Source organism: Saccostrea echinata, unplaced genomic scaffold (genome assembly GCF_033153115.1).
Source record: "Saccostrea echinata isolate AGI-Se365-2 ecotype Australia unplaced genomic scaffold, CSIRO_AGI_Sech_v1 ptg000029l, whole genome shotgun sequence".
Classification (NCBI taxonomy): Eukaryota; Metazoa; Mollusca; class Bivalvia; order Ostreida; family Ostreidae; genus Saccostrea; species Saccostrea echinata.
In genome coordinates, this window is record NW_026889778.1 from 1 (window position 1) to 18,704 (window position 18,704).

An 18,704-nucleotide genomic window follows, 5' to 3' on the forward strand; every position below is an offset into this window, starting at 1 on the left:
AAGAGAGATACGGACCTTTCAATTTGGCGTCCATTTTCCACCTCTTCTGAGCAGTTTTTGGTCATTTCAGAGAGAAGGATTGAGGTAAGGATTTCAAGAGCTACTGGACCTTTCATGAAAAGAGGAGTTTCCTTTCGTCCCAAATTTTCGACTTCCGCCGACGTCGTCTTTTGGTCCAACTGGAATTACAGAACATTTTCTTCATATACCCATAGGTTGCATGCCCTTGGAGCACTGAGGCTGAGCTTTGGTATGTGGATTCCTTGAAGTCTTCTTAATCTTTAATGTACGACTTTAGGGCCTCTATCTCTCACCCTTTTCCAGATATAAGCCCAAAGAGAACTTAGCGCGGAACGCAAGTTTACCTCCTCTCCGAGCATAACCAGTTTCCTGGGCACTTGAAAAGTACTCACTGAGACCTCCTCAGCAACGTTCAGGTTGTCTGGAGCTGACCACAAAGAACCCTCCAACCCCTGTCTCACATTTTCTAAGACTTTTGTACATTTTCCGCATGTTCAGTCTATAATATCTTATGAGGGAGAAAGTATTTCTACTAACTCTTTGCAGCTTCTAGGAGTCCCTATCGGGGTGTATCACTGACATAAGTGCGGTGTGTCGATTGCATGCCATTCTCCAGATATGGGAGGTTGAAAATGGTCAAAATTTCTCAATTTGTCCATTTCTAAGCACAATCTTTGGTGTAAATAAGAAGCCACTTTTTCTCCCTTTTCCTGGCACCTGGGTTTTACGCTTCTGACTTAGTCGTGTTGTCCGTTTTCTTAGCTTTCCAACGACACCAAACTCGTCTTAATCCGACGATAAATAAGAAAGTTATGAGCTTCGGAAAATTCCACTATTTCCTTTACTATTACTTCTATCCATGACTTTCACTTTCACTTTCATTTGACCTAGATAGTTCATGACCTAGATAGTTCATCTTCGTTTTGTACCTATACCCTACTCCAAACCCTAACCCTAACCCCCATTAACCTTAACCCTAACACTAACTCTAACCCTAACCCCACTAACCCTAACCCTAACCCCACTAACCCTAACCCCAATTAACCCTAACACTAACCCCCACTAACCCCAACCCCACTAACCCCGCTAACCCCGCTAACCCCACTAACCCCGCTTACCCCACTAACCCCACTAACCCTAACCCTAACCCTAACCCCACTAACCCCGCTAACCCCACTAACCCCGCTAACCCCACTAACCCTAACCCCACTAACCCTAACCCCCATTAACCCTAACCCCCATTAACCCTAACCCTAACCCCCACTAATCCTGACTTTAACCCCTGCAAACACTTACTTTTTGCTTTTTGCTCATATCTTTTGACAGACTGCTCCGATGTCAACGATCTTGGTGTCGTTGGAAAGGTCTTGAAGAGCTCTTTACGCTGATGTCATGAACTTGTCGTTCCAGAGAGCAAAAAGTAGAATAACGAGCGATTTTCTTCATATGCTTGCAAACGGCAGAAGATCTTTATTTCCTTATGGATTTTCAAGTTCTTGGGCTTGTCAGAAAGCTCTTGACAACGTCTATCCATAGCCATAACGGTCAGAAGGATTTACGACTTTTCGCGAGGCTTTCCAGAGCAAATATTGCCAAGGTGTACCCACGCTGCTGAGACATACATCTTTCAACCCTCGCAACTTTTTCCGTCTTTAACCTTTAATAACCATCTTCGCGTTGTTGACAGAACTTGCCAAGACCTTTTCAATGACACCAAGAGTTTGAAAATCGCATGAAAACGAAGAGAGATACGGACCTTTCAATTTGGCGTCCATTTTCCACCTCTTCTGAGCAGTTTTTGGTCATTTCAGAGAGAAGGATTGAGGTAAGGATTTCAAGAGCTACTGGACCTTTCATGAAAAGAGGAGTTTCCTTTCGTCCCAAATTTTCGACTTCCGCCGACGTCGTCTTTTGGTCCAACTGGAATTACAGAACATTTTCTTCATATACCCATAGGTTGCATGCCCTTGGAGCACTGAGGCTGAGCTTTGGTATGTGGATTCCTTGAAGTCTTCTTAATCTTTAATGTACTGACTTTAGGGCCTCTATCTCTCACCCTTTTCCAGATATAAGCCCAAAGAGAACTTAGCGCGGAACGCAAGTTTACCTCCTCTCCGAGCATAACCAGTTTCCTGGGCACTTGAAAAGTACTCACTGAGACCTCCTCAGCAACGTTCAGGTTGTCTGGAGCTGACCACAAAGAACCCTCCAACCCCTGTCTCACATTTTCTAAGACTTTTGTACATTTTCCGCATGTTCAGTCTATAATATCTTATGAGGGAGAAAGTATTTCTACTAACTCTTTGCAGCTTCTAGGAGTCCCTATCGGGGTGTATCACTGACATAAGTGCGGTGTGTCGATTGCATGCCATTCTCCAGATATGGGAGGTTGAAAATGGTCAAAATTTCTCAATTTGTCCATTTCTAAGCACAATCTTTGGTGTAAATAAGAAGCCACTTTTTCTCCCTTTTCCTGGCACCTGGGTTTTACGCTTCTGACTTAGTCGTGTTGTCCGTTTTCTTAGCTTTCCAACGACACCAAACTCGTCTTAATCCGACGATAAATAAGAAAGTTATGAGCTTCGGAAAATTCCACTATTTCCTTTACTATTACTTCTATCCATGACTTTCACTTTCACTTTCATTTGACCTAGATAGTTCATGACCTAGATAGTTCATCTTCGTTTTGTACCTATACCCTACTCCAAACCCTAACCCTAACCCCCATTAACCTTAACCCTAACACTAACTCTAACCCTAACCCCACTAACCCTAACCCTAACCCCACTAACCCTAACCCCAATTAACCCTAACACTAACCCCCACTAACCCCAACCCCACTAACCCCGCTAACCCCGCTAACCCCACTAACCCCGCTTACCCCACTAACCCCACTAACCCTAACCCTAACCCTAACCCCACTAACCCCGCTAACCCCACTAACCCCGCTAACCCCACTAACCCTAACCCCCACTAACCCTAACCCCCATTAACCCTAACCCCCATTAACCCTAACCCTAACCCCCACTAATCCTGACTTTAACCCCTGCAAACACTTACTTTTTGCTTTTTGCTCATATCTTTTGACAGACTGCTCCGATGTCAACGATCTTGGTGTCGTTGGAAAGGTCTTGAAGAGCTCTTTACGCTGATGTCATGAACTTGTCGTTCCAGAGAGCAAAAAGTAGAATAACGAGCGATTTTCTTCATATGCTTGCAAACGGCAGAAGATCTTTATTTCCTTATGGATTTTCAAGTTCTTGGGCTTGTCAGAAAGCTCTTGACAACGTCTATCCATAGCCATAACGGTCAGAAGGATTTACGACTTTTCGCGAGGCTTTCCAGAGCAAATATTGCCAAGGTGTACCCACGCTGCTGAGACATACATCTTTCAACCCTCGCAACTTTTTCCGTCTTTAACCTTTAATAACCATCTTCGCGTTGTTGACAGAACTTGCCAAGACCTTTTCAATGACACCAAGAGTTTGAAAATCGCATGAAAACGAAGAGAGATACGGACCTTTCAATTTGGCGTCCATTTTCCACCTCTTCTGAGCAGTTTTTGGTCATTTCAGAGAGAAGGATTGAGGTAAGGATTTCAAGAGCTACTGGACCTTTCATGAAAAGAGGAGTTTCCTTTCGTCCCAAATTTTCGACTTCCGCCGACGTCGTCTTTTGGTCCAACTGGAATTACAGAACATTTTCTTCATATACCCATAGGTTGCATGCCCTTGGAGCACTGAGGCTGAGCTTTGGTATGTGGATTCCTTGAAGTCTTCTTAATCTTTAATGTACTGACTTTAGGGCCTCTATCTCTCACCCTTTTCCAGATATAAGCCCAAAGAGAACTTAGCGCGGAACGCAAGTTTACCTCCTCTCCGAGCATAACCAGTTTCCTGGGCACTTGAAAAGTACTCACTGAGACCTCCTCAGCAACGTTCAGGTTGTCTGGAGCTGACCACAAAGAACCCTCCAACCCCTGTCTCACATTTTCTAAGACTTTTGTACATTTTCCGCATGTTCAGTCTATAATATCTTATGAGGGAGAAAGTATTTCTACTAACTCTTTGCAGCTTCTAGGAGTCCCTATCGGGGTGTATCACTGACATAAGTGCGGTGTGTCGATTGCATGCCATTCTCCAGATATGGGAGGTTGAAAATGGTCAAAATTTCTCAATTTGTCCATTTCTAAGCACAATCTTTGGTGTAAATAAGAAGCCACTTTTTCTCCCTTTTCCTGGCACCTGGGTTTTACGCTTCTGACTTAGTCGTGTTGTCCGTTTTCTTAGCTTTCCAACGACACCAAACTCGTCTTAATCCGACGATAAATAAGAAAGTTATGAGCTTCGGAAAATTCCACTATTTCCTTTACTATTACTTCTATCCATGACTTTCACTTTCACTTTCATTTGACCTAGATAGTTCATGACCTAGATAGTTCATCTTCGTTTTGTACCTATACCCTACTCCAAACCCTAACCCTAACCCCCATTAACCTTAACCCTAACACTAACTCTAACCCTAACCCCACTAACCCTAACCCTAACCCCACTAACCCTAACCCCAATTAACCCTAACACTAACCCCCACTAACCCCAACCCCACTAACCCCGCTAACCCCGCTAACCCCACTAACCCCGCTTACCCCACTAACCCCACTAACCCTAACCCTAACCCTAACCCCACTAACCCCGCTAACCCCACTAACCCCGCTAACCCCACTAACCCTAACCCCCACTAACCCTAACCCCCATTAACCCTAACCCCCATTAACCCTAACCCTAACCCCCACTAATCCTGACTTTAACCCCTGCAAACACTTACTTTTTGCTTTTTGCTCATATCTTTTGACAGACTGCTCCGATGTCAACGATCTTGGTGTCGTTGGAAAGGTCTTGAAGAGCTCTTTACGCTGATGTCATGAACTTGTCGTTCCAGAGAGCAAAAAGTAGAATAACGAGCGATTTTCTTCATATGCTTGCAAACGGCAGAAGATCTTTATTTCCTTATGGATTTTCAAGTTCTTGGGCTTGTCAGAAAGCTCTTGACAACGTCTATCCATAGCCATAACGGTCAGAAGGATTTACGACTTTTCGCGAGGCTTTCCAGAGCAAATATTGCCAAGGTGTACCCACGCTGCTGAGACATACATCTTTCAACCCTCGCAACTTTTTCCGTCTTTAACCTTTAATAACCATCTTCGCGTTGTTGACAGAACTTGCCAAGACCTTTTCAATGACACCAAGAGTTTGAAAATCGCATGAAAACGAAGAGAGATACGGACCTTTCAATTTGGCGTCCATTTTCCACCTCTTCTGAGCAGTTTTTGGTCATTTCAGAGAGAAGGATTGAGGTAAGGATTTCAAGAGCTACTGGACCTTTCATGAAAAGAGGAGTTTCCTTTCGTCCCAAATTTTCGACTTCCGCCGACGTCGTCTTTTGGTCCAACTGGAATTACAGAACATTTTCTTCATATACCCATAGGTTGCATGCCCTTGGAGCACTGAGGCTGAGCTTTGGTATGTGGATTCCTTGAAGTCTTCTTAATCTTTAATGTACGACTTTAGGGCCTCTATCTCTCACCCTTTTCCAGATATAAGCCCAAAGAGAACTTAGCGCGGAACGCAAGTTTACCTCCTCTCCGAGCATAACCAGTTTCCTGGGCACTTGAAAAGTACTCACTGAGACCTCCTCAGCAACGTTCAGGTTGTCTGGAGCTGACCACAAAGAACCCTCCAACCCCTGTCTCACATTTTCTAAGACTTTTGTACATTTTCCGCATGTTCAGTCTATAATATCTTATGAGGGAGAAAGTATTTCTACTAACTCTTTGCAGCTTCTAGGAGTCCCTATCGGGGTGTATCACTGACATAAGTGCGGTGTGTCGATTGCATGCCATTCTCCAGATATGGGAGGTTGAAAATGGTCAAAATTTCTCAATTTGTCCATTTCTAAGCACAATCTTTGGTGTAAATAAGAAGCCACTTTTTCTCCCTTTTCCTGGCACCTGGGTTTTACGCTTCTGACTTAGTCGTGTTGTCCGTTTTCTTAGCTTTCCAACGACACCAAACTCGTCTTAATCCGACGATAAATAAGAAAGTTATGAGCTTCGGAAAATTCCACTATTTCCTTTACTATTACTTCTATCCATGACTTTCACTTTCACTTTCATTTGACCTAGATAGTTCATGACCTAGATAGTTCATCTTCGTTTTGTACCTATACCCTACTCCAAACCCTAACCCTAACCCCCATTAACCTTAACCCTAACACTAACTCTAACCCTAACCCCACTAACCCTAACCCTAACCCCACTAACCCTAACCCCAATTAACCCTAACACTAACCCCCACTAACCCCAACCCCACTAACCCCGCTAACCCCGCTAACCCCACTAACCCCGCTTACCCCACTAACCCCACTAACCCTAACCCTAACCCTAACCCCACTAACCCCGCTAACCCCACTAACCCCGCTAACCCCACTAACCCTAACCCCCACTAACCCTAACCCCCATTAACCCTAACCCCCATTAACCCTAACCCTAACCCCCACTAATCCTGACTTTAACCCCTGCAAACACTTACTTTTTGCTTTTTGCTCATATCTTTTGACAGACTGCTCCGATGTCAACGATCTTGGTGTCGTTGGAAAGGTCTTGAAGAGCTCTTTACGCTGATGTCATGAACTTGTCGTTCCAGAGAGCAAAAAGTAGAATAACGAGCGATTTTCTTCATATGCTTGCAAACGGCAGAAGATCTTTATTTCCTTATGGATTTTCAAGTTCTTGGGCTTGTCAGAAAGCTCTTGACAACGTCTATCCATAGCCATAACGGTCAGAAGGATTTACGACTTTTCGCGAGGCTTTCCAGAGCAAATATTGCCAAGGTGTACCCACGCTGCTGAGACATACATCTTTCAACCCTCGCAACTTTTTCCGTCTTTAACCTTTAATAACCATCTTCGCGTTGTTGACAGAACTTGCCAAGACCTTTTCAATGACACCAAGAGTTTGAAAATCGCATGAAAACGAAGAGAGATACGGACCTTTCAATTTGGCGTCCATTTTCCACCTCTTCTGAGCAGTTTTTGGTCATTTCAGAGAGAAGGATTGAGGTAAGGATTTCAAGAGCTACTGGACCTTTCATGAAAAGAGGAGTTTCCTTTCGTCCCAAATTTTCGACTTCCGCCGACGTCGTCTTTTGGTCCAACTGGAATTACAGAACATTTTCTTCATATACCCATAGGTTGCATGCCCTTGGAGCACTGAGGCTGAGCTTTGGTATGTGGATTCCTTGAAGTCTTCTTAATCTTTAATGTACTGACTTTAGGGCCTCTATCTCTCACCCTTTTCCAGATATAAGCCCAAAGAGAACTTAGCGCGGAACGCAAGTTTACCTCCTCTCCGAGCATAACCAGTTTCCTGGGCACTTGAAAAGTACTCACTGAGACCTCCTCAGCAACGTTCAGGTTGTCTGGAGCTGACCACAAAGAACCCTCCAACCCCTGTCTCACATTTTCTAAGACTTTTGTACATTTTCCGCATGTTCAGTCTATAATATCTTATGAGGGAGAAAGTATTTCTACTAACTCTTTGCAGCTTCTAGGAGTCCCTATCGGGGTGTATCACTGACATAAGTGCGGTGTGTCGATTGCATGCCATTCTCCAGATATGGGAGGTTGAAAATGGTCAAAATTTCTCAATTTGTCCATTTCTAAGCACAATCTTTGGTGTAAATAAGAAGCCACTTTTTCTCCCTTTTCCTGGCACCTGGGTTTTACGCTTCTGACTTAGTCGTGTTGTCCGTTTTCTTAGCTTTCCAACGACACCAAACTCGTCTTAATCCGACGATAAATAAGAAAGTTATGAGCTTCGGAAAATTCCACTATTTCCTTTACTATTACTTCTATCCATGACTTTCACTTTCACTTTCATTTGACCTAGATAGTTCATGACCTAGATAGTTCATCTTCGTTTTGTACCTATACCCTACTCCAAACCCTAACCCTAACCCCCATTAACCTTAACCCTAACACTAACTCTAACCCTAACCCCACTAACCCTAACCCTAACCCCACTAACCCTAACCCCAATTAACCCTAACACTAACCCCCACTAACCCCAACCCCACTAACCCCGCTAACCCCGCTAACCCCACTAACCCCGCTTACCCCACTAACCCCACTAACCCTAACCCTAACCCTAACCCCACTAACCCCGCTAACCCCACTAACCCCGCTAACCCCACTAACCCTAACCCCCACTAACCCTAACCCCCATTAACCCTAACCCCCATTAACCCTAACCCTAACCCCCACTAATCCTGACTTTAACCCCTGCAAACACTTACTTTTTGCTTTTTGCTCATATCTTTTGACAGACTGCTCCGATGTCAACGATCTTGGTGTCGTTGGAAAGGTCTTGAAGAGCTCTTTACGCTGATGTCATGAACTTGTCGTTCCAGAGAGCAAAAAGTAGAATAACGAGCGATTTTCTTCATATGCTTGCAAACGGCAGAAGATCTTTATTTCCTTATGGATTTTCAAGTTCTTGGGCTTGTCAGAAAGCTCTTGACAACGTCTATCCATAGCCATAACGGTCAGAAGGATTTACGACTTTTCGCGAGGCTTTCCAGAGCAAATATTGCCAAGGTGTACCCACGCTGCTGAGACATACATCTTTCAACCCTCGCAACTTTTTCCGTCTTTAACCTTTAATAACCATCTTCGCGTTGTTGACAGAACTTGCCAAGACCTTTTCAATGACACCAAGAGTTTGAAAATCGCATGAAAACGAAGAGAGATACGGACCTTTCAATTTGGCGTCCATTTTCCACCTCTTCTGAGCAGTTTTTGGTCATTTCAGAGAGAAGGATTGAGGTAAGGATTTCAAGAGCTACTGGACCTTTCATGAAAAGAGGAGTTTCCTTTCGTCCCAAATTTTCGACTTCCGCCGACGTCGTCTTTTGGTCCAACTGGAATTACAGAACATTTTCTTCATATACCCATAGGTTGCATGCCCTTGGAGCACTGAGGCTGAGCTTTGGTATGTGGATTCCTTGAAGTCTTCTTAATCTTTAATGTACGACTTTAGGGCCTCTATCTCTCACCCTTTTCCAGATATAAGCCCAAAGAGAACTTAGCGCGGAACGCAAGTTTACCTCCTCTCCGAGCATAACCAGTTTCCTGGGCACTTGAAAAGTACTCACTGAGACCTCCTCAGCAACGTTCAGGTTGTCTGGAGCTGACCACAAAGAACCCTCCAACCCCTGTCTCACATTTTCTAAGACTTTTGTACATTTTCCGCATGTTCAGTCTATAATATCTTATGAGGGAGAAAGTATTTCTACTAACTCTTTGCAGCTTCTAGGAGTCCCTATCGGGGTGTATCACTGACATAAGTGCGGTGTGTCGATTGCATGCCATTCTCCAGATATGGGAGGTTGAAAATGGTCAAAATTTCTCAATTTGTCCATTTCTAAGCACAATCTTTGGTGTAAATAAGAAGCCACTTTTTCTCCCTTTTCCTGGCACCTGGGTTTTACGCTTCTGACTTAGTCGTGTTGTCCGTTTTCTTAGCTTTCCAACGACACCAAACTCGTCTTAATCCGACGATAAATAAGAAAGTTATGAGCTTCGGAAAATTCCACTATTTCCTTTACTATTACTTCTATCCATGACTTTCACTTTCACTTTCATTTGACCTAGATAGTTCATGACCTAGATAGTTCATCTTCGTTTTGTACCTATACCCTACTCCAAACCCTAACCCTAACCCCCATTAACCTTAACCCTAACACTAACTCTAACCCTAACCCCACTAACCCTAACCCTAACCCCACTAACCCTAACCCCAATTAACCCTAACACTAACCCCCACTAACCCCAACCCCACTAACCCCGCTAACCCCGCTAACCCCACTAACCCCGCTAACCCCACTAACCCCACTAACCCTAACCCTAACCCTAACCCCACTAACCCCGCTAACCCCACTAACCCCGCTAACCCCACTAACCCTAACCCCCACTAACCCTAACCCCCATTAACCCTAACCCCCATTAACCCTAACCCTAACCCCCACTAATCCTGACTTTAACCCCTGCAAACACTTACTTTTTGCTTTTTGCTCATATCTTTTGACAGACTGCTCCGATGTCAACGATCTTGGTGTCGTTGGAAAGGTCTTGAAGAGCTCTTTACGCTGATGTCATGAACTTGTCGTTCCAGAGAGCAAAAAGTAGAATAACGAGCGATTTTCTTCATATGCTTGCAAACGGCAGAAGATCTTTATTTCCTTATGGATTTTCAAGTTCTTGGGCTTGTCAGAAAGCTCTTGACAACGTCTATCCATAGCCATAACGGTCAGAAGGATTTACGACTTTTCGCGAGGCTTTCCAGAGCAAATATTGCCAAGGTGTACCCACGCTGCTGAGACATACATCTTTCAACCCTCGCAACTTTTTCCGTCTTTAACCTTTAATAACCATCTTCGCGTTGTTGACAGAACTTGCCAAGACCTTTTCAATGACACCAAGAGTTTGAAAATCGCATGAAAACGAAGAGAGATACGGACCTTTCAATTTGGCGTCCATTTTCCACCTCTTCTGAGCAGTTTTTGGTCATTTCAGAGAGAAGGATTGAGGTAAGGATTTCAAGAGCTACTGGACCTTTCATGAAAAGAGGAGTTTCCTTTCGTCCCAAATTTTCGACTTCCGCCGACGTCGTCTTTTGGTCCAACTGGAATTACAGAACATTTTCTTCATATACCCATAGGTTGCATGCCCTTGGAGCACTGAGGCTGAGCTTTGGTATGTGGATTCCTTGAAGTCTTCTTAATCTTTAATGTACTGACTTTAGGGCCTCTATCTCTCACCCTTTTCCAGATATAAGCCCAAAGAGAACTTAGCGCGGAACGCAAGTTTACCTCCTCTCCGAGCATAACCAGTTTCCTGGGCACTTGAAAAGTACTCACTGAGACCTCCTCAGCAACGTTCAGGTTGTCTGGAGCTGACCACAAAGAACCCTCCAACCCCTGTCTCACATTTTCTAAGACTTTTGTACATTTTCCGCATGTTCAGTCTATAATATCTTATGAGGGAGAAAGTATTTCTACTAACTCTTTGCAGCTTCTAGGAGTCCCTATCGGGGTGTATCACTGACATAAGTGCGGTGTGTCGATTGCATGCCATTCTCCAGATATGGGAGGTTGAAAATGGTCAAAATTTCTCAATTTGTCCATTTCTAAGCACAATCTTTGGTGTAAATAAGAAGCCACTTTTTCTCCCTTTTCCTGGCACCTGGGTTTTACGCTTCTGACTTAGTCGTGTTGTCCGTTTTCTTAGCTTTCCAACGACACCAAACTCGTCTTAATCCGACGATAAATAAGAAAGTTATGAGCTTCGGAAAATTCCACTATTTCCTTTACTATTACTTCTATCCATGACTTTCACTTTCACTTTCATTTGACCTAGATAGTTCATGACCTAGATAGTTCATCTTCGTTTTGTACCTATACCCTACTCCAAACCCTAACCCTAACCCCCATTAACCTTAACCCTAACACTAACTCTAACCCTAACCCCACTAACCCTAACCCTAACCCCACTAACCCTAACCCCAATTAACCCTAACACTAACCCCCACTAACCCCAACCCCACTAACCCCGCTAACCCCGCTAACCCCACTAACCCCGCTAACCCCACTAACCCCACTAACCCTAACCCTAACCCTAACCCCACTAACCCCGCTAACCCCACTAACCCCGCTAACCCCACTAACCCTAACCCCCACTAACCCTAACCCCCATTAACCCTAACCCCCATTAACCCTAACCCTAACCCCCACTAATCCTGACTTTAACCCCTGCAAACACTTACTTTTTGCTTTTTGCTCATATCTTTTGACAGACTGCTCCGATGTCAACGATCTTGGTGTCGTTGGAAAGGTCTTGAAGAGCTCTTTACGCTGATGTCATGAACTTGTCGTTCCAGAGAGCAAAAAGTAGAATAACGAGCGATTTTCTTCATATGCTTGCAAACGGCAGAAGATCTTTATTTCCTTATGGATTTTCAAGTTCTTGGGCTTGTCAGAAAGCTCTTGACAACGTCTATCCATAGCCATAACGGTCAGAAGGATTTACGACTTTTCGCGAGGCTTTCCAGAGCAAATATTGCCAAGGTGTACCCACGCTGCTGAGACATACATCTTTCAACCCTCGCAACTTTTTCCGTCTTTAACCTTTAATAACCATCTTCGCGTTGTTGACAGAACTTGCCAAGACCTTTTCAATGACACCAAGAGTTTGAAAATCGCATGAAAACGAAGAGAGATACGGACCTTTCAATTTGGCGTCCATTTTCCACCTCTTCTGAGCAGTTTTTGGTCATTTCAGAGAGAAGGATTGAGGTAAGGATTTCAAGAGCTACTGGACCTTTCATGAAAAGAGGAGTTTCCTTTCGTCCCAAATTTTCGACTTCCGCCGACGTCGTCTTTTGGTCCAACTGGAATTACAGAACATTTTCTTCATATACCCATAGGTTGCATGCCCTTGGAGCACTGAGGCTGAGCTTTGGTATGTGGATTCCTTGAAGTCTTCTTAATCTTTAATGTACTGACTTTAGGGCCTCTATCTCTCACCCTTTTCCAGATATAAGCCCAAAGAGAACTTAGCGCGGAACGCAAGTTTACCTCCTCTCCGAGCATAACCAGTTTCCTGGGCACTTGAAAAGTACTCACTGAGACCTCCTCAGCAACGTTCAGGTTGTCTGGAGCTGACCACAAAGAACCCTCCAACCCCTGTCTCACATTTTCTAAGACTTTTGTACATTTTCCGCATGTTCAGTCTATAATATCTTATGAGGGAGAAAGTATTTCTACTAACTCTTTGCAGCTTCTAGGAGTCCCTATCGGGGTGTATCACTGACATAAGTGCGGTGTGTCGATTGCATGCCATTCTCCAGATATGGGAGGTTGAAAATGGTCAAAATTTCTCAATTTGTCCATTTCTAAGCACAATCTTTGGTGTAAATAAGAAGCCACTTTTTCTCCCTTTTCCTGGCACCTGGGTTTTACGCTTCTGACTTAGTCGTGTTGTCCGTTTTCTTAGCTTTCCAACGACACCAAACTCGTCTTAATCCGACGATAAATAAGAAAGTTATGAGCTTCGGAAAATTCCACTATTTCCTTTACTATTACTTCTATCCATGACTTTCACTTTCACTTTCATTTGACCTAGATAGTTCATGACCTAGATAGTTCATCTTCGTTTTGTACCTATACCCTACTCCAAACCCTAACCCTAACCCCCATTAACCTTAACCCTAACACTAACTCTAACCCTAACCCCACTAACCCTAACCCTAACCCCACTAACCCTAACCCCAATTAACCCTAACACTAACCCCCACTAACCCCAACCCCACTAACCCCGCTAACCCCGCTAACCCCACTAACCCCGCTAACCCCACTAACCCCACTAACCCTAACCCTAACCCTAACCCCACTAACCCCGCTAACCCCACTAACCCCGCTAACCCCACTAACCCTAACCCCCACTAACCCTAACCCCCATTAACCCTAACCCCCATTAACCCTAACCCTAACCCCCACTAATCCTGACTTTAACCCCTGCAAACACTTACTTTTTGCTTTTTGCTCATATCTTTTGACAGACTGCTCCGATGTCAACGATCTTGGTGTCGTTGGAAAGGTCTTGAAGAGCTCTTTACGCTGATGTCATGAACTTGTCGTTCCAGAGAGCAAAAAGTAGAATAACGAGCGATTTTCTTCATATGCTTGCAAACGGCAGAAGATCTTTATTTCCTTATGGATTTTCAAGTTCTTGGGCTTGTCAGAAAGCTCTTGACAACGTCTATCCATAGCCATAACGGTCAGAAGGATTTACGACTTTTCGCGAGGCTTTCCAGAGCAAATATTGCCAAGGTGTACCCACGCTGCTGAGACATACATCTTTCAACCCTCGCAACTTTTTCCGTCTTTAACCTTTAATAACCATCTTCGCGTTGTTGACAGAACTTGCCAAGACCTTTTCAATGACACCAAGAGTTTGAAAATCGCATGAAAACGAAGAGAGATACGGACCTTTCAATTTGGCGTCCATTTTCCACCTCTTCTGAGCAGTTTTTGGTCATTTCAGAGAGAAGGATTGAGGTAAGGATTTCAAGAGCTACTGGACCTTTCATGAAAAGAGGAGTTTCCTTTCGTCCCAAATTTTCGACTTCCGCCGACGTCGTCTTTTGGTCCAACTGGAATTACAGAACATTTTCTTCATATACCCATAGGTTGCATGCCCTTGGAGCACTGAGGCTGAGCTTTGGTATGTGGATTCCTTGAAGTCTTCTTAATCTTTAATGTACTGACTTTAGGGCCTCTATCTCTCACCCTTTTCCAGATATAAGCCCAAAGAGAACTTAGCGCGGAACGCAAGTTTACCTCCTCTCCGAGCATAACCAGTTTCCTGGGCACTTGAAAAGTACTCACTGAGACCTCCTCAGCAACGTTCAGGTTGTCTGGAGCTGACCACAAAGAACCCTCCAACCCCTGTCTCACATTTTCTAAGACTTTTGTACATTTTCCGCATGTTCAGTCTATAATATCTTATGAGGGAGAAAGTATTTCTACTAACTCTTTGCAGCTTCTAGGAGTCCCTATCGGGGTGTATCACTGACATAAGTGCGGTGTGTCGATTGCATGCCATTCTCCAGATATGGGAGGTTGAAAATGGTCAAAATTTCTCAATTTGTCCATTTCTAAGCACAATCTTTGGTGTAAATAAGAAGCCACTTTTTCTCCCTTTTCCTGGCACCTGGGTTTTACGCTTCTGACTTAGTCGTGTTGTCCGTTTTCTTAGCTTTCCAACGACACCAAACTCGTCTTAATCCGACGATAAATAAGAAAGTTATGAGCTTCGGAAAATTCCACTATTTCCTTTACTATTACTTCTATCCATGACTTTCACTTTCACTTTCATTTGACCTAGATAGTTCATGACCTAGATAGTTCATCTTCGTTTTGTACCTATACCCTACTCCAAACCCTAACCCTAACCCCCATTAACCTTAACCCTAACACTAACTCTAACCCTAACCCCACTAACCCTAACCCTAACCCCACTAACCCTAACCCCAATTAACCCTAACACTAACCCCCACTAACCCCAACCCCACTAACCCCGCTAACCCCGCTAACCCCACTAACCCCGCTAACCCCACTAACCCCACTAACCCTAACCCTAACCCTAACCCCACTAACCCCGCTAACCCCACTAACCCCGCTAACCCCACTAACCCTAACCCCCACTAACCCTAACCCCCATTAACCCTAACCCCCATTAACCCTAACCCTAACCCCCACTAATCCTGACTTTAACCCCTGCAAACACTTACTTTTTGCTTTTTGCTCATATCTTTTGACAGACTGCTCCGATGTCAACGATCTTGGTGTCGTTGGAAAGGTCTTGAAGAGCTCTTTACGCTGATGTCATGAACTTGTCGTTCCAGAGAGCAAAAAGTAGAATAACGAGCGATTTTCTTCATATGCTTGCAAACGGCAGAAGATCTTTATTTCCTTATGGATTTTCAAGTTCTTGGGCTTGTCAGAAAGCTCTTGACAACGTCTATCCATAGCCATAACGGTCAGAAGGATTTACGACTTTTCGCGAGGCTTTCCAGAGCAAATATTGCCAAGGTGTACCCACGCTGCTGAGACATACATCTTTCAACCCTCGCAACTTTTTCCGTCTTTAACCTTTAATAACCATCTTCGCGTTGTTGACAGAACTTGCCAAGACCTTTTCAATGACACCAAGAGTTTGAAAATCGCATGAAAACGAAGAGAGATACGGACCTTTCAATTTGGCGTCCATTTTCCACCTCTTCTGAGCAGTTTTTGGTCATTTCAGAGAGAAGGATTGAGGTAAGGATTTCAAGAGCTACTGGACCTTTCATGAAAAGAGGAGTTTCCTTTCGTCCCAAATTTTCGACTTCCGCCGACGTCGTCTTTTGGTCCAACTGGAATTACAGAACATTTTCTTCATATACCCATAGGTTGCATGCCCTTGGAGCACTGAGGCTGAGCTTTGGTATGTGGATTCCTTGAAGTCTTCTTAATCTTTAATGTACTGACTTTAGGGCCTCTATCTCTCACCCTTTTCCAGATATAAGCCCAAAGAGAACTTAGCGCGGAACGCAAGTTTACCTCCTCTCCGAGCATAACCAGTTTCCTGGGCACTTGAAAAGTACTCACTGAGACCTCCTCAGCAACGTTCAGGTTGTCTGGAGCTGACCACAAAGAACCCTCCAACCCCTGTCTCACATTTTCTAAGACTTTTGTACATTTTCCGCATGTTCAGTCTATAATATCTTATGAGGGAGAAAGTATTTCTACTAACTCTTTGCAGCTTCTAGGAGTCCCTATCGGGGTGTATCACTGACATAAGTGCGGTGTGTCGATTGCATGCCATTCTCCAGATATGGGAGGTTGAAAATGGTCAAAATTTCTCAATTTGTCCATTTCTAAGCACAATCTTTGGTGTAAATAAGAAGCCACTTTTTCTCCCTTTTCCTGGCACCTGGGTTTTACGCTTCTGACTTAGTCGTGTTGTCCGTTTTCTTAGCTTTCCAACGACACCAAACTCGTCTTAATCCGACGATAAATAAGAAAGTTATGAGCTTCGGAAAATTCCACTATTTCCTTTACTATTACTTCTATCCATGACTTTCACTTTCACTTTCATTTGACCTAGATAGTTCATGACCTAGATAGTTCATCTTCGTTTTGTACCTATACCCTAACCCTAACCCTAACCCTAACCCTAACCCTAACCCTAACCCTAACCCTAACCCTAACCCTAACCCTAACCCTAACCCTAAAATCTTAAAAGGAATAAACATGGGATATCGTATTTCCTCTTTTCCAGGTTTAGGATTCGAGATTCATCTATTATTTAAATATAGTTTAACTTGAAATCTTCCTCATAATTATTACTTACTCATGTTTCTAAGCTAAGTAATTATTTGTTTTGGATCATCATTGTATGGTTAATTGTATTTCTTTTCTTTCTCTTATTTTGATCAAATTTAAGTTATTTTAAACCAAACCATTTATTTAAGGTGGATGTGTTTTAACCGCGTGTTATTAATTTACGCTATGTATGAAGTCAATTTTTTTCGCGGACATTTGTACAACAAACTTAGTGCAAAAATAATGCAATATAAAGAGAGTATTAAGATACCAGCGTAATTTTCTACCATGGATTGGATCAAGGATTTTTTTCCAAGAAGGGGGGGGGGACCACAGTAAAAAACAATCCATTTTAACTCTTCAATTTCCTGGAAAGCAAAATAAAAGTTGCCAAACATGAAATTACTATTTCATAGCTGGAGGGGGGTGGAGTGATTGAGAGAAATTTGTTGATAAGCGAAAAAAAAAAAAACAACACACACGCACACGCACAAACGTGAAAATCATAGGTAGACGAGGGGTGGGGGGGGGGGGTTGACAGATATTTGCTGACAAGTAATGAATTCTAATGCTTTAATATCTATTACTTCTCATACAAACTTAAACTGGGTCTGCGTCACAAAAGTAGTCTCCGTTTTAAGTCGGGGCGGTCTAAAGGTCACTTTTTATTTGCTTTTTTTTTTTTTTATCAGTTTAATATCTCTGAAAACTCAATGGAGGGGGGGGGGGCGGACCCACCACCGCACCCCCTCAAGATCTGCTCATGGAACATAATTAAAAATTAGACATTTCGAAGAATTATGACCCCAATGAAAAAAGTACGTTTCAATAATTTGATATTTCTAGACCTAATGTTTTCAACAAGTTTAAGAAAAATAAGATCTAGTAAAATGATCAATATCCAAAGTATTACCTTTTCTTGTTAACAAAAACCGGAAAACAATATTTTATATCTTACTTAAAGATACCAGATTAGTGTAAGATACCAGGTTAGGTTTAAGATACCAGGTTAGGTTTAAGATACCAGGTTAGGTTTAAGATACCAGGTTAAGTTTAAGATACCAGGTTAAGTTTAAGATACCAGGTTAGGTTTAAAATACCAGGTTAGGTTTAAGATACCAGGTAAGGTTTAAGATACCAGGTTAGGTTTAATATACCAGGTTAGGTTTAAGCTACCAGGTTAGGTTTAAGATACCAGGTTAGGTTTAAGATACCAGGTTAAGTTTAAGATACCAGGTTAGGTTTAAGATACCAGGTTAGGTTTAAGATACCAGGTTAGGTTTAAGATACCAGGTAAGGTTTAAGATACCAGGTTAAGTTTAAGATACCAGGTTAGGTTTAAGATACCAGGTTAAGGTTAGGTTTGAAGATAAAGGTTAAGGTTAGGGTTAAAGATTGATATTAAAGGAAGGTTTAAAAGTTAATGAGGGGTTGAAGATTTAGATTAAATTTTAGTTCTTGTTTCAGAGTGGAATCTTGATATGGTAACTAATCAAACAAATCTTCATTTTTGAAAAGGGTTAACATAAGAAGGTTTACTATCAAGGTAACCATTAGGTTTCAGATTCAGGTTAGGTTTAAGATTGAATTTAATGTTATGGTTAAGATTAAGATTCAGATTAGAGTTAAGGATGGGTTAAAGAGTAAAAATATGTTTGAGTTAAATTGATGATAAATTAAGGTTGTGATTTAGGTTTAAGT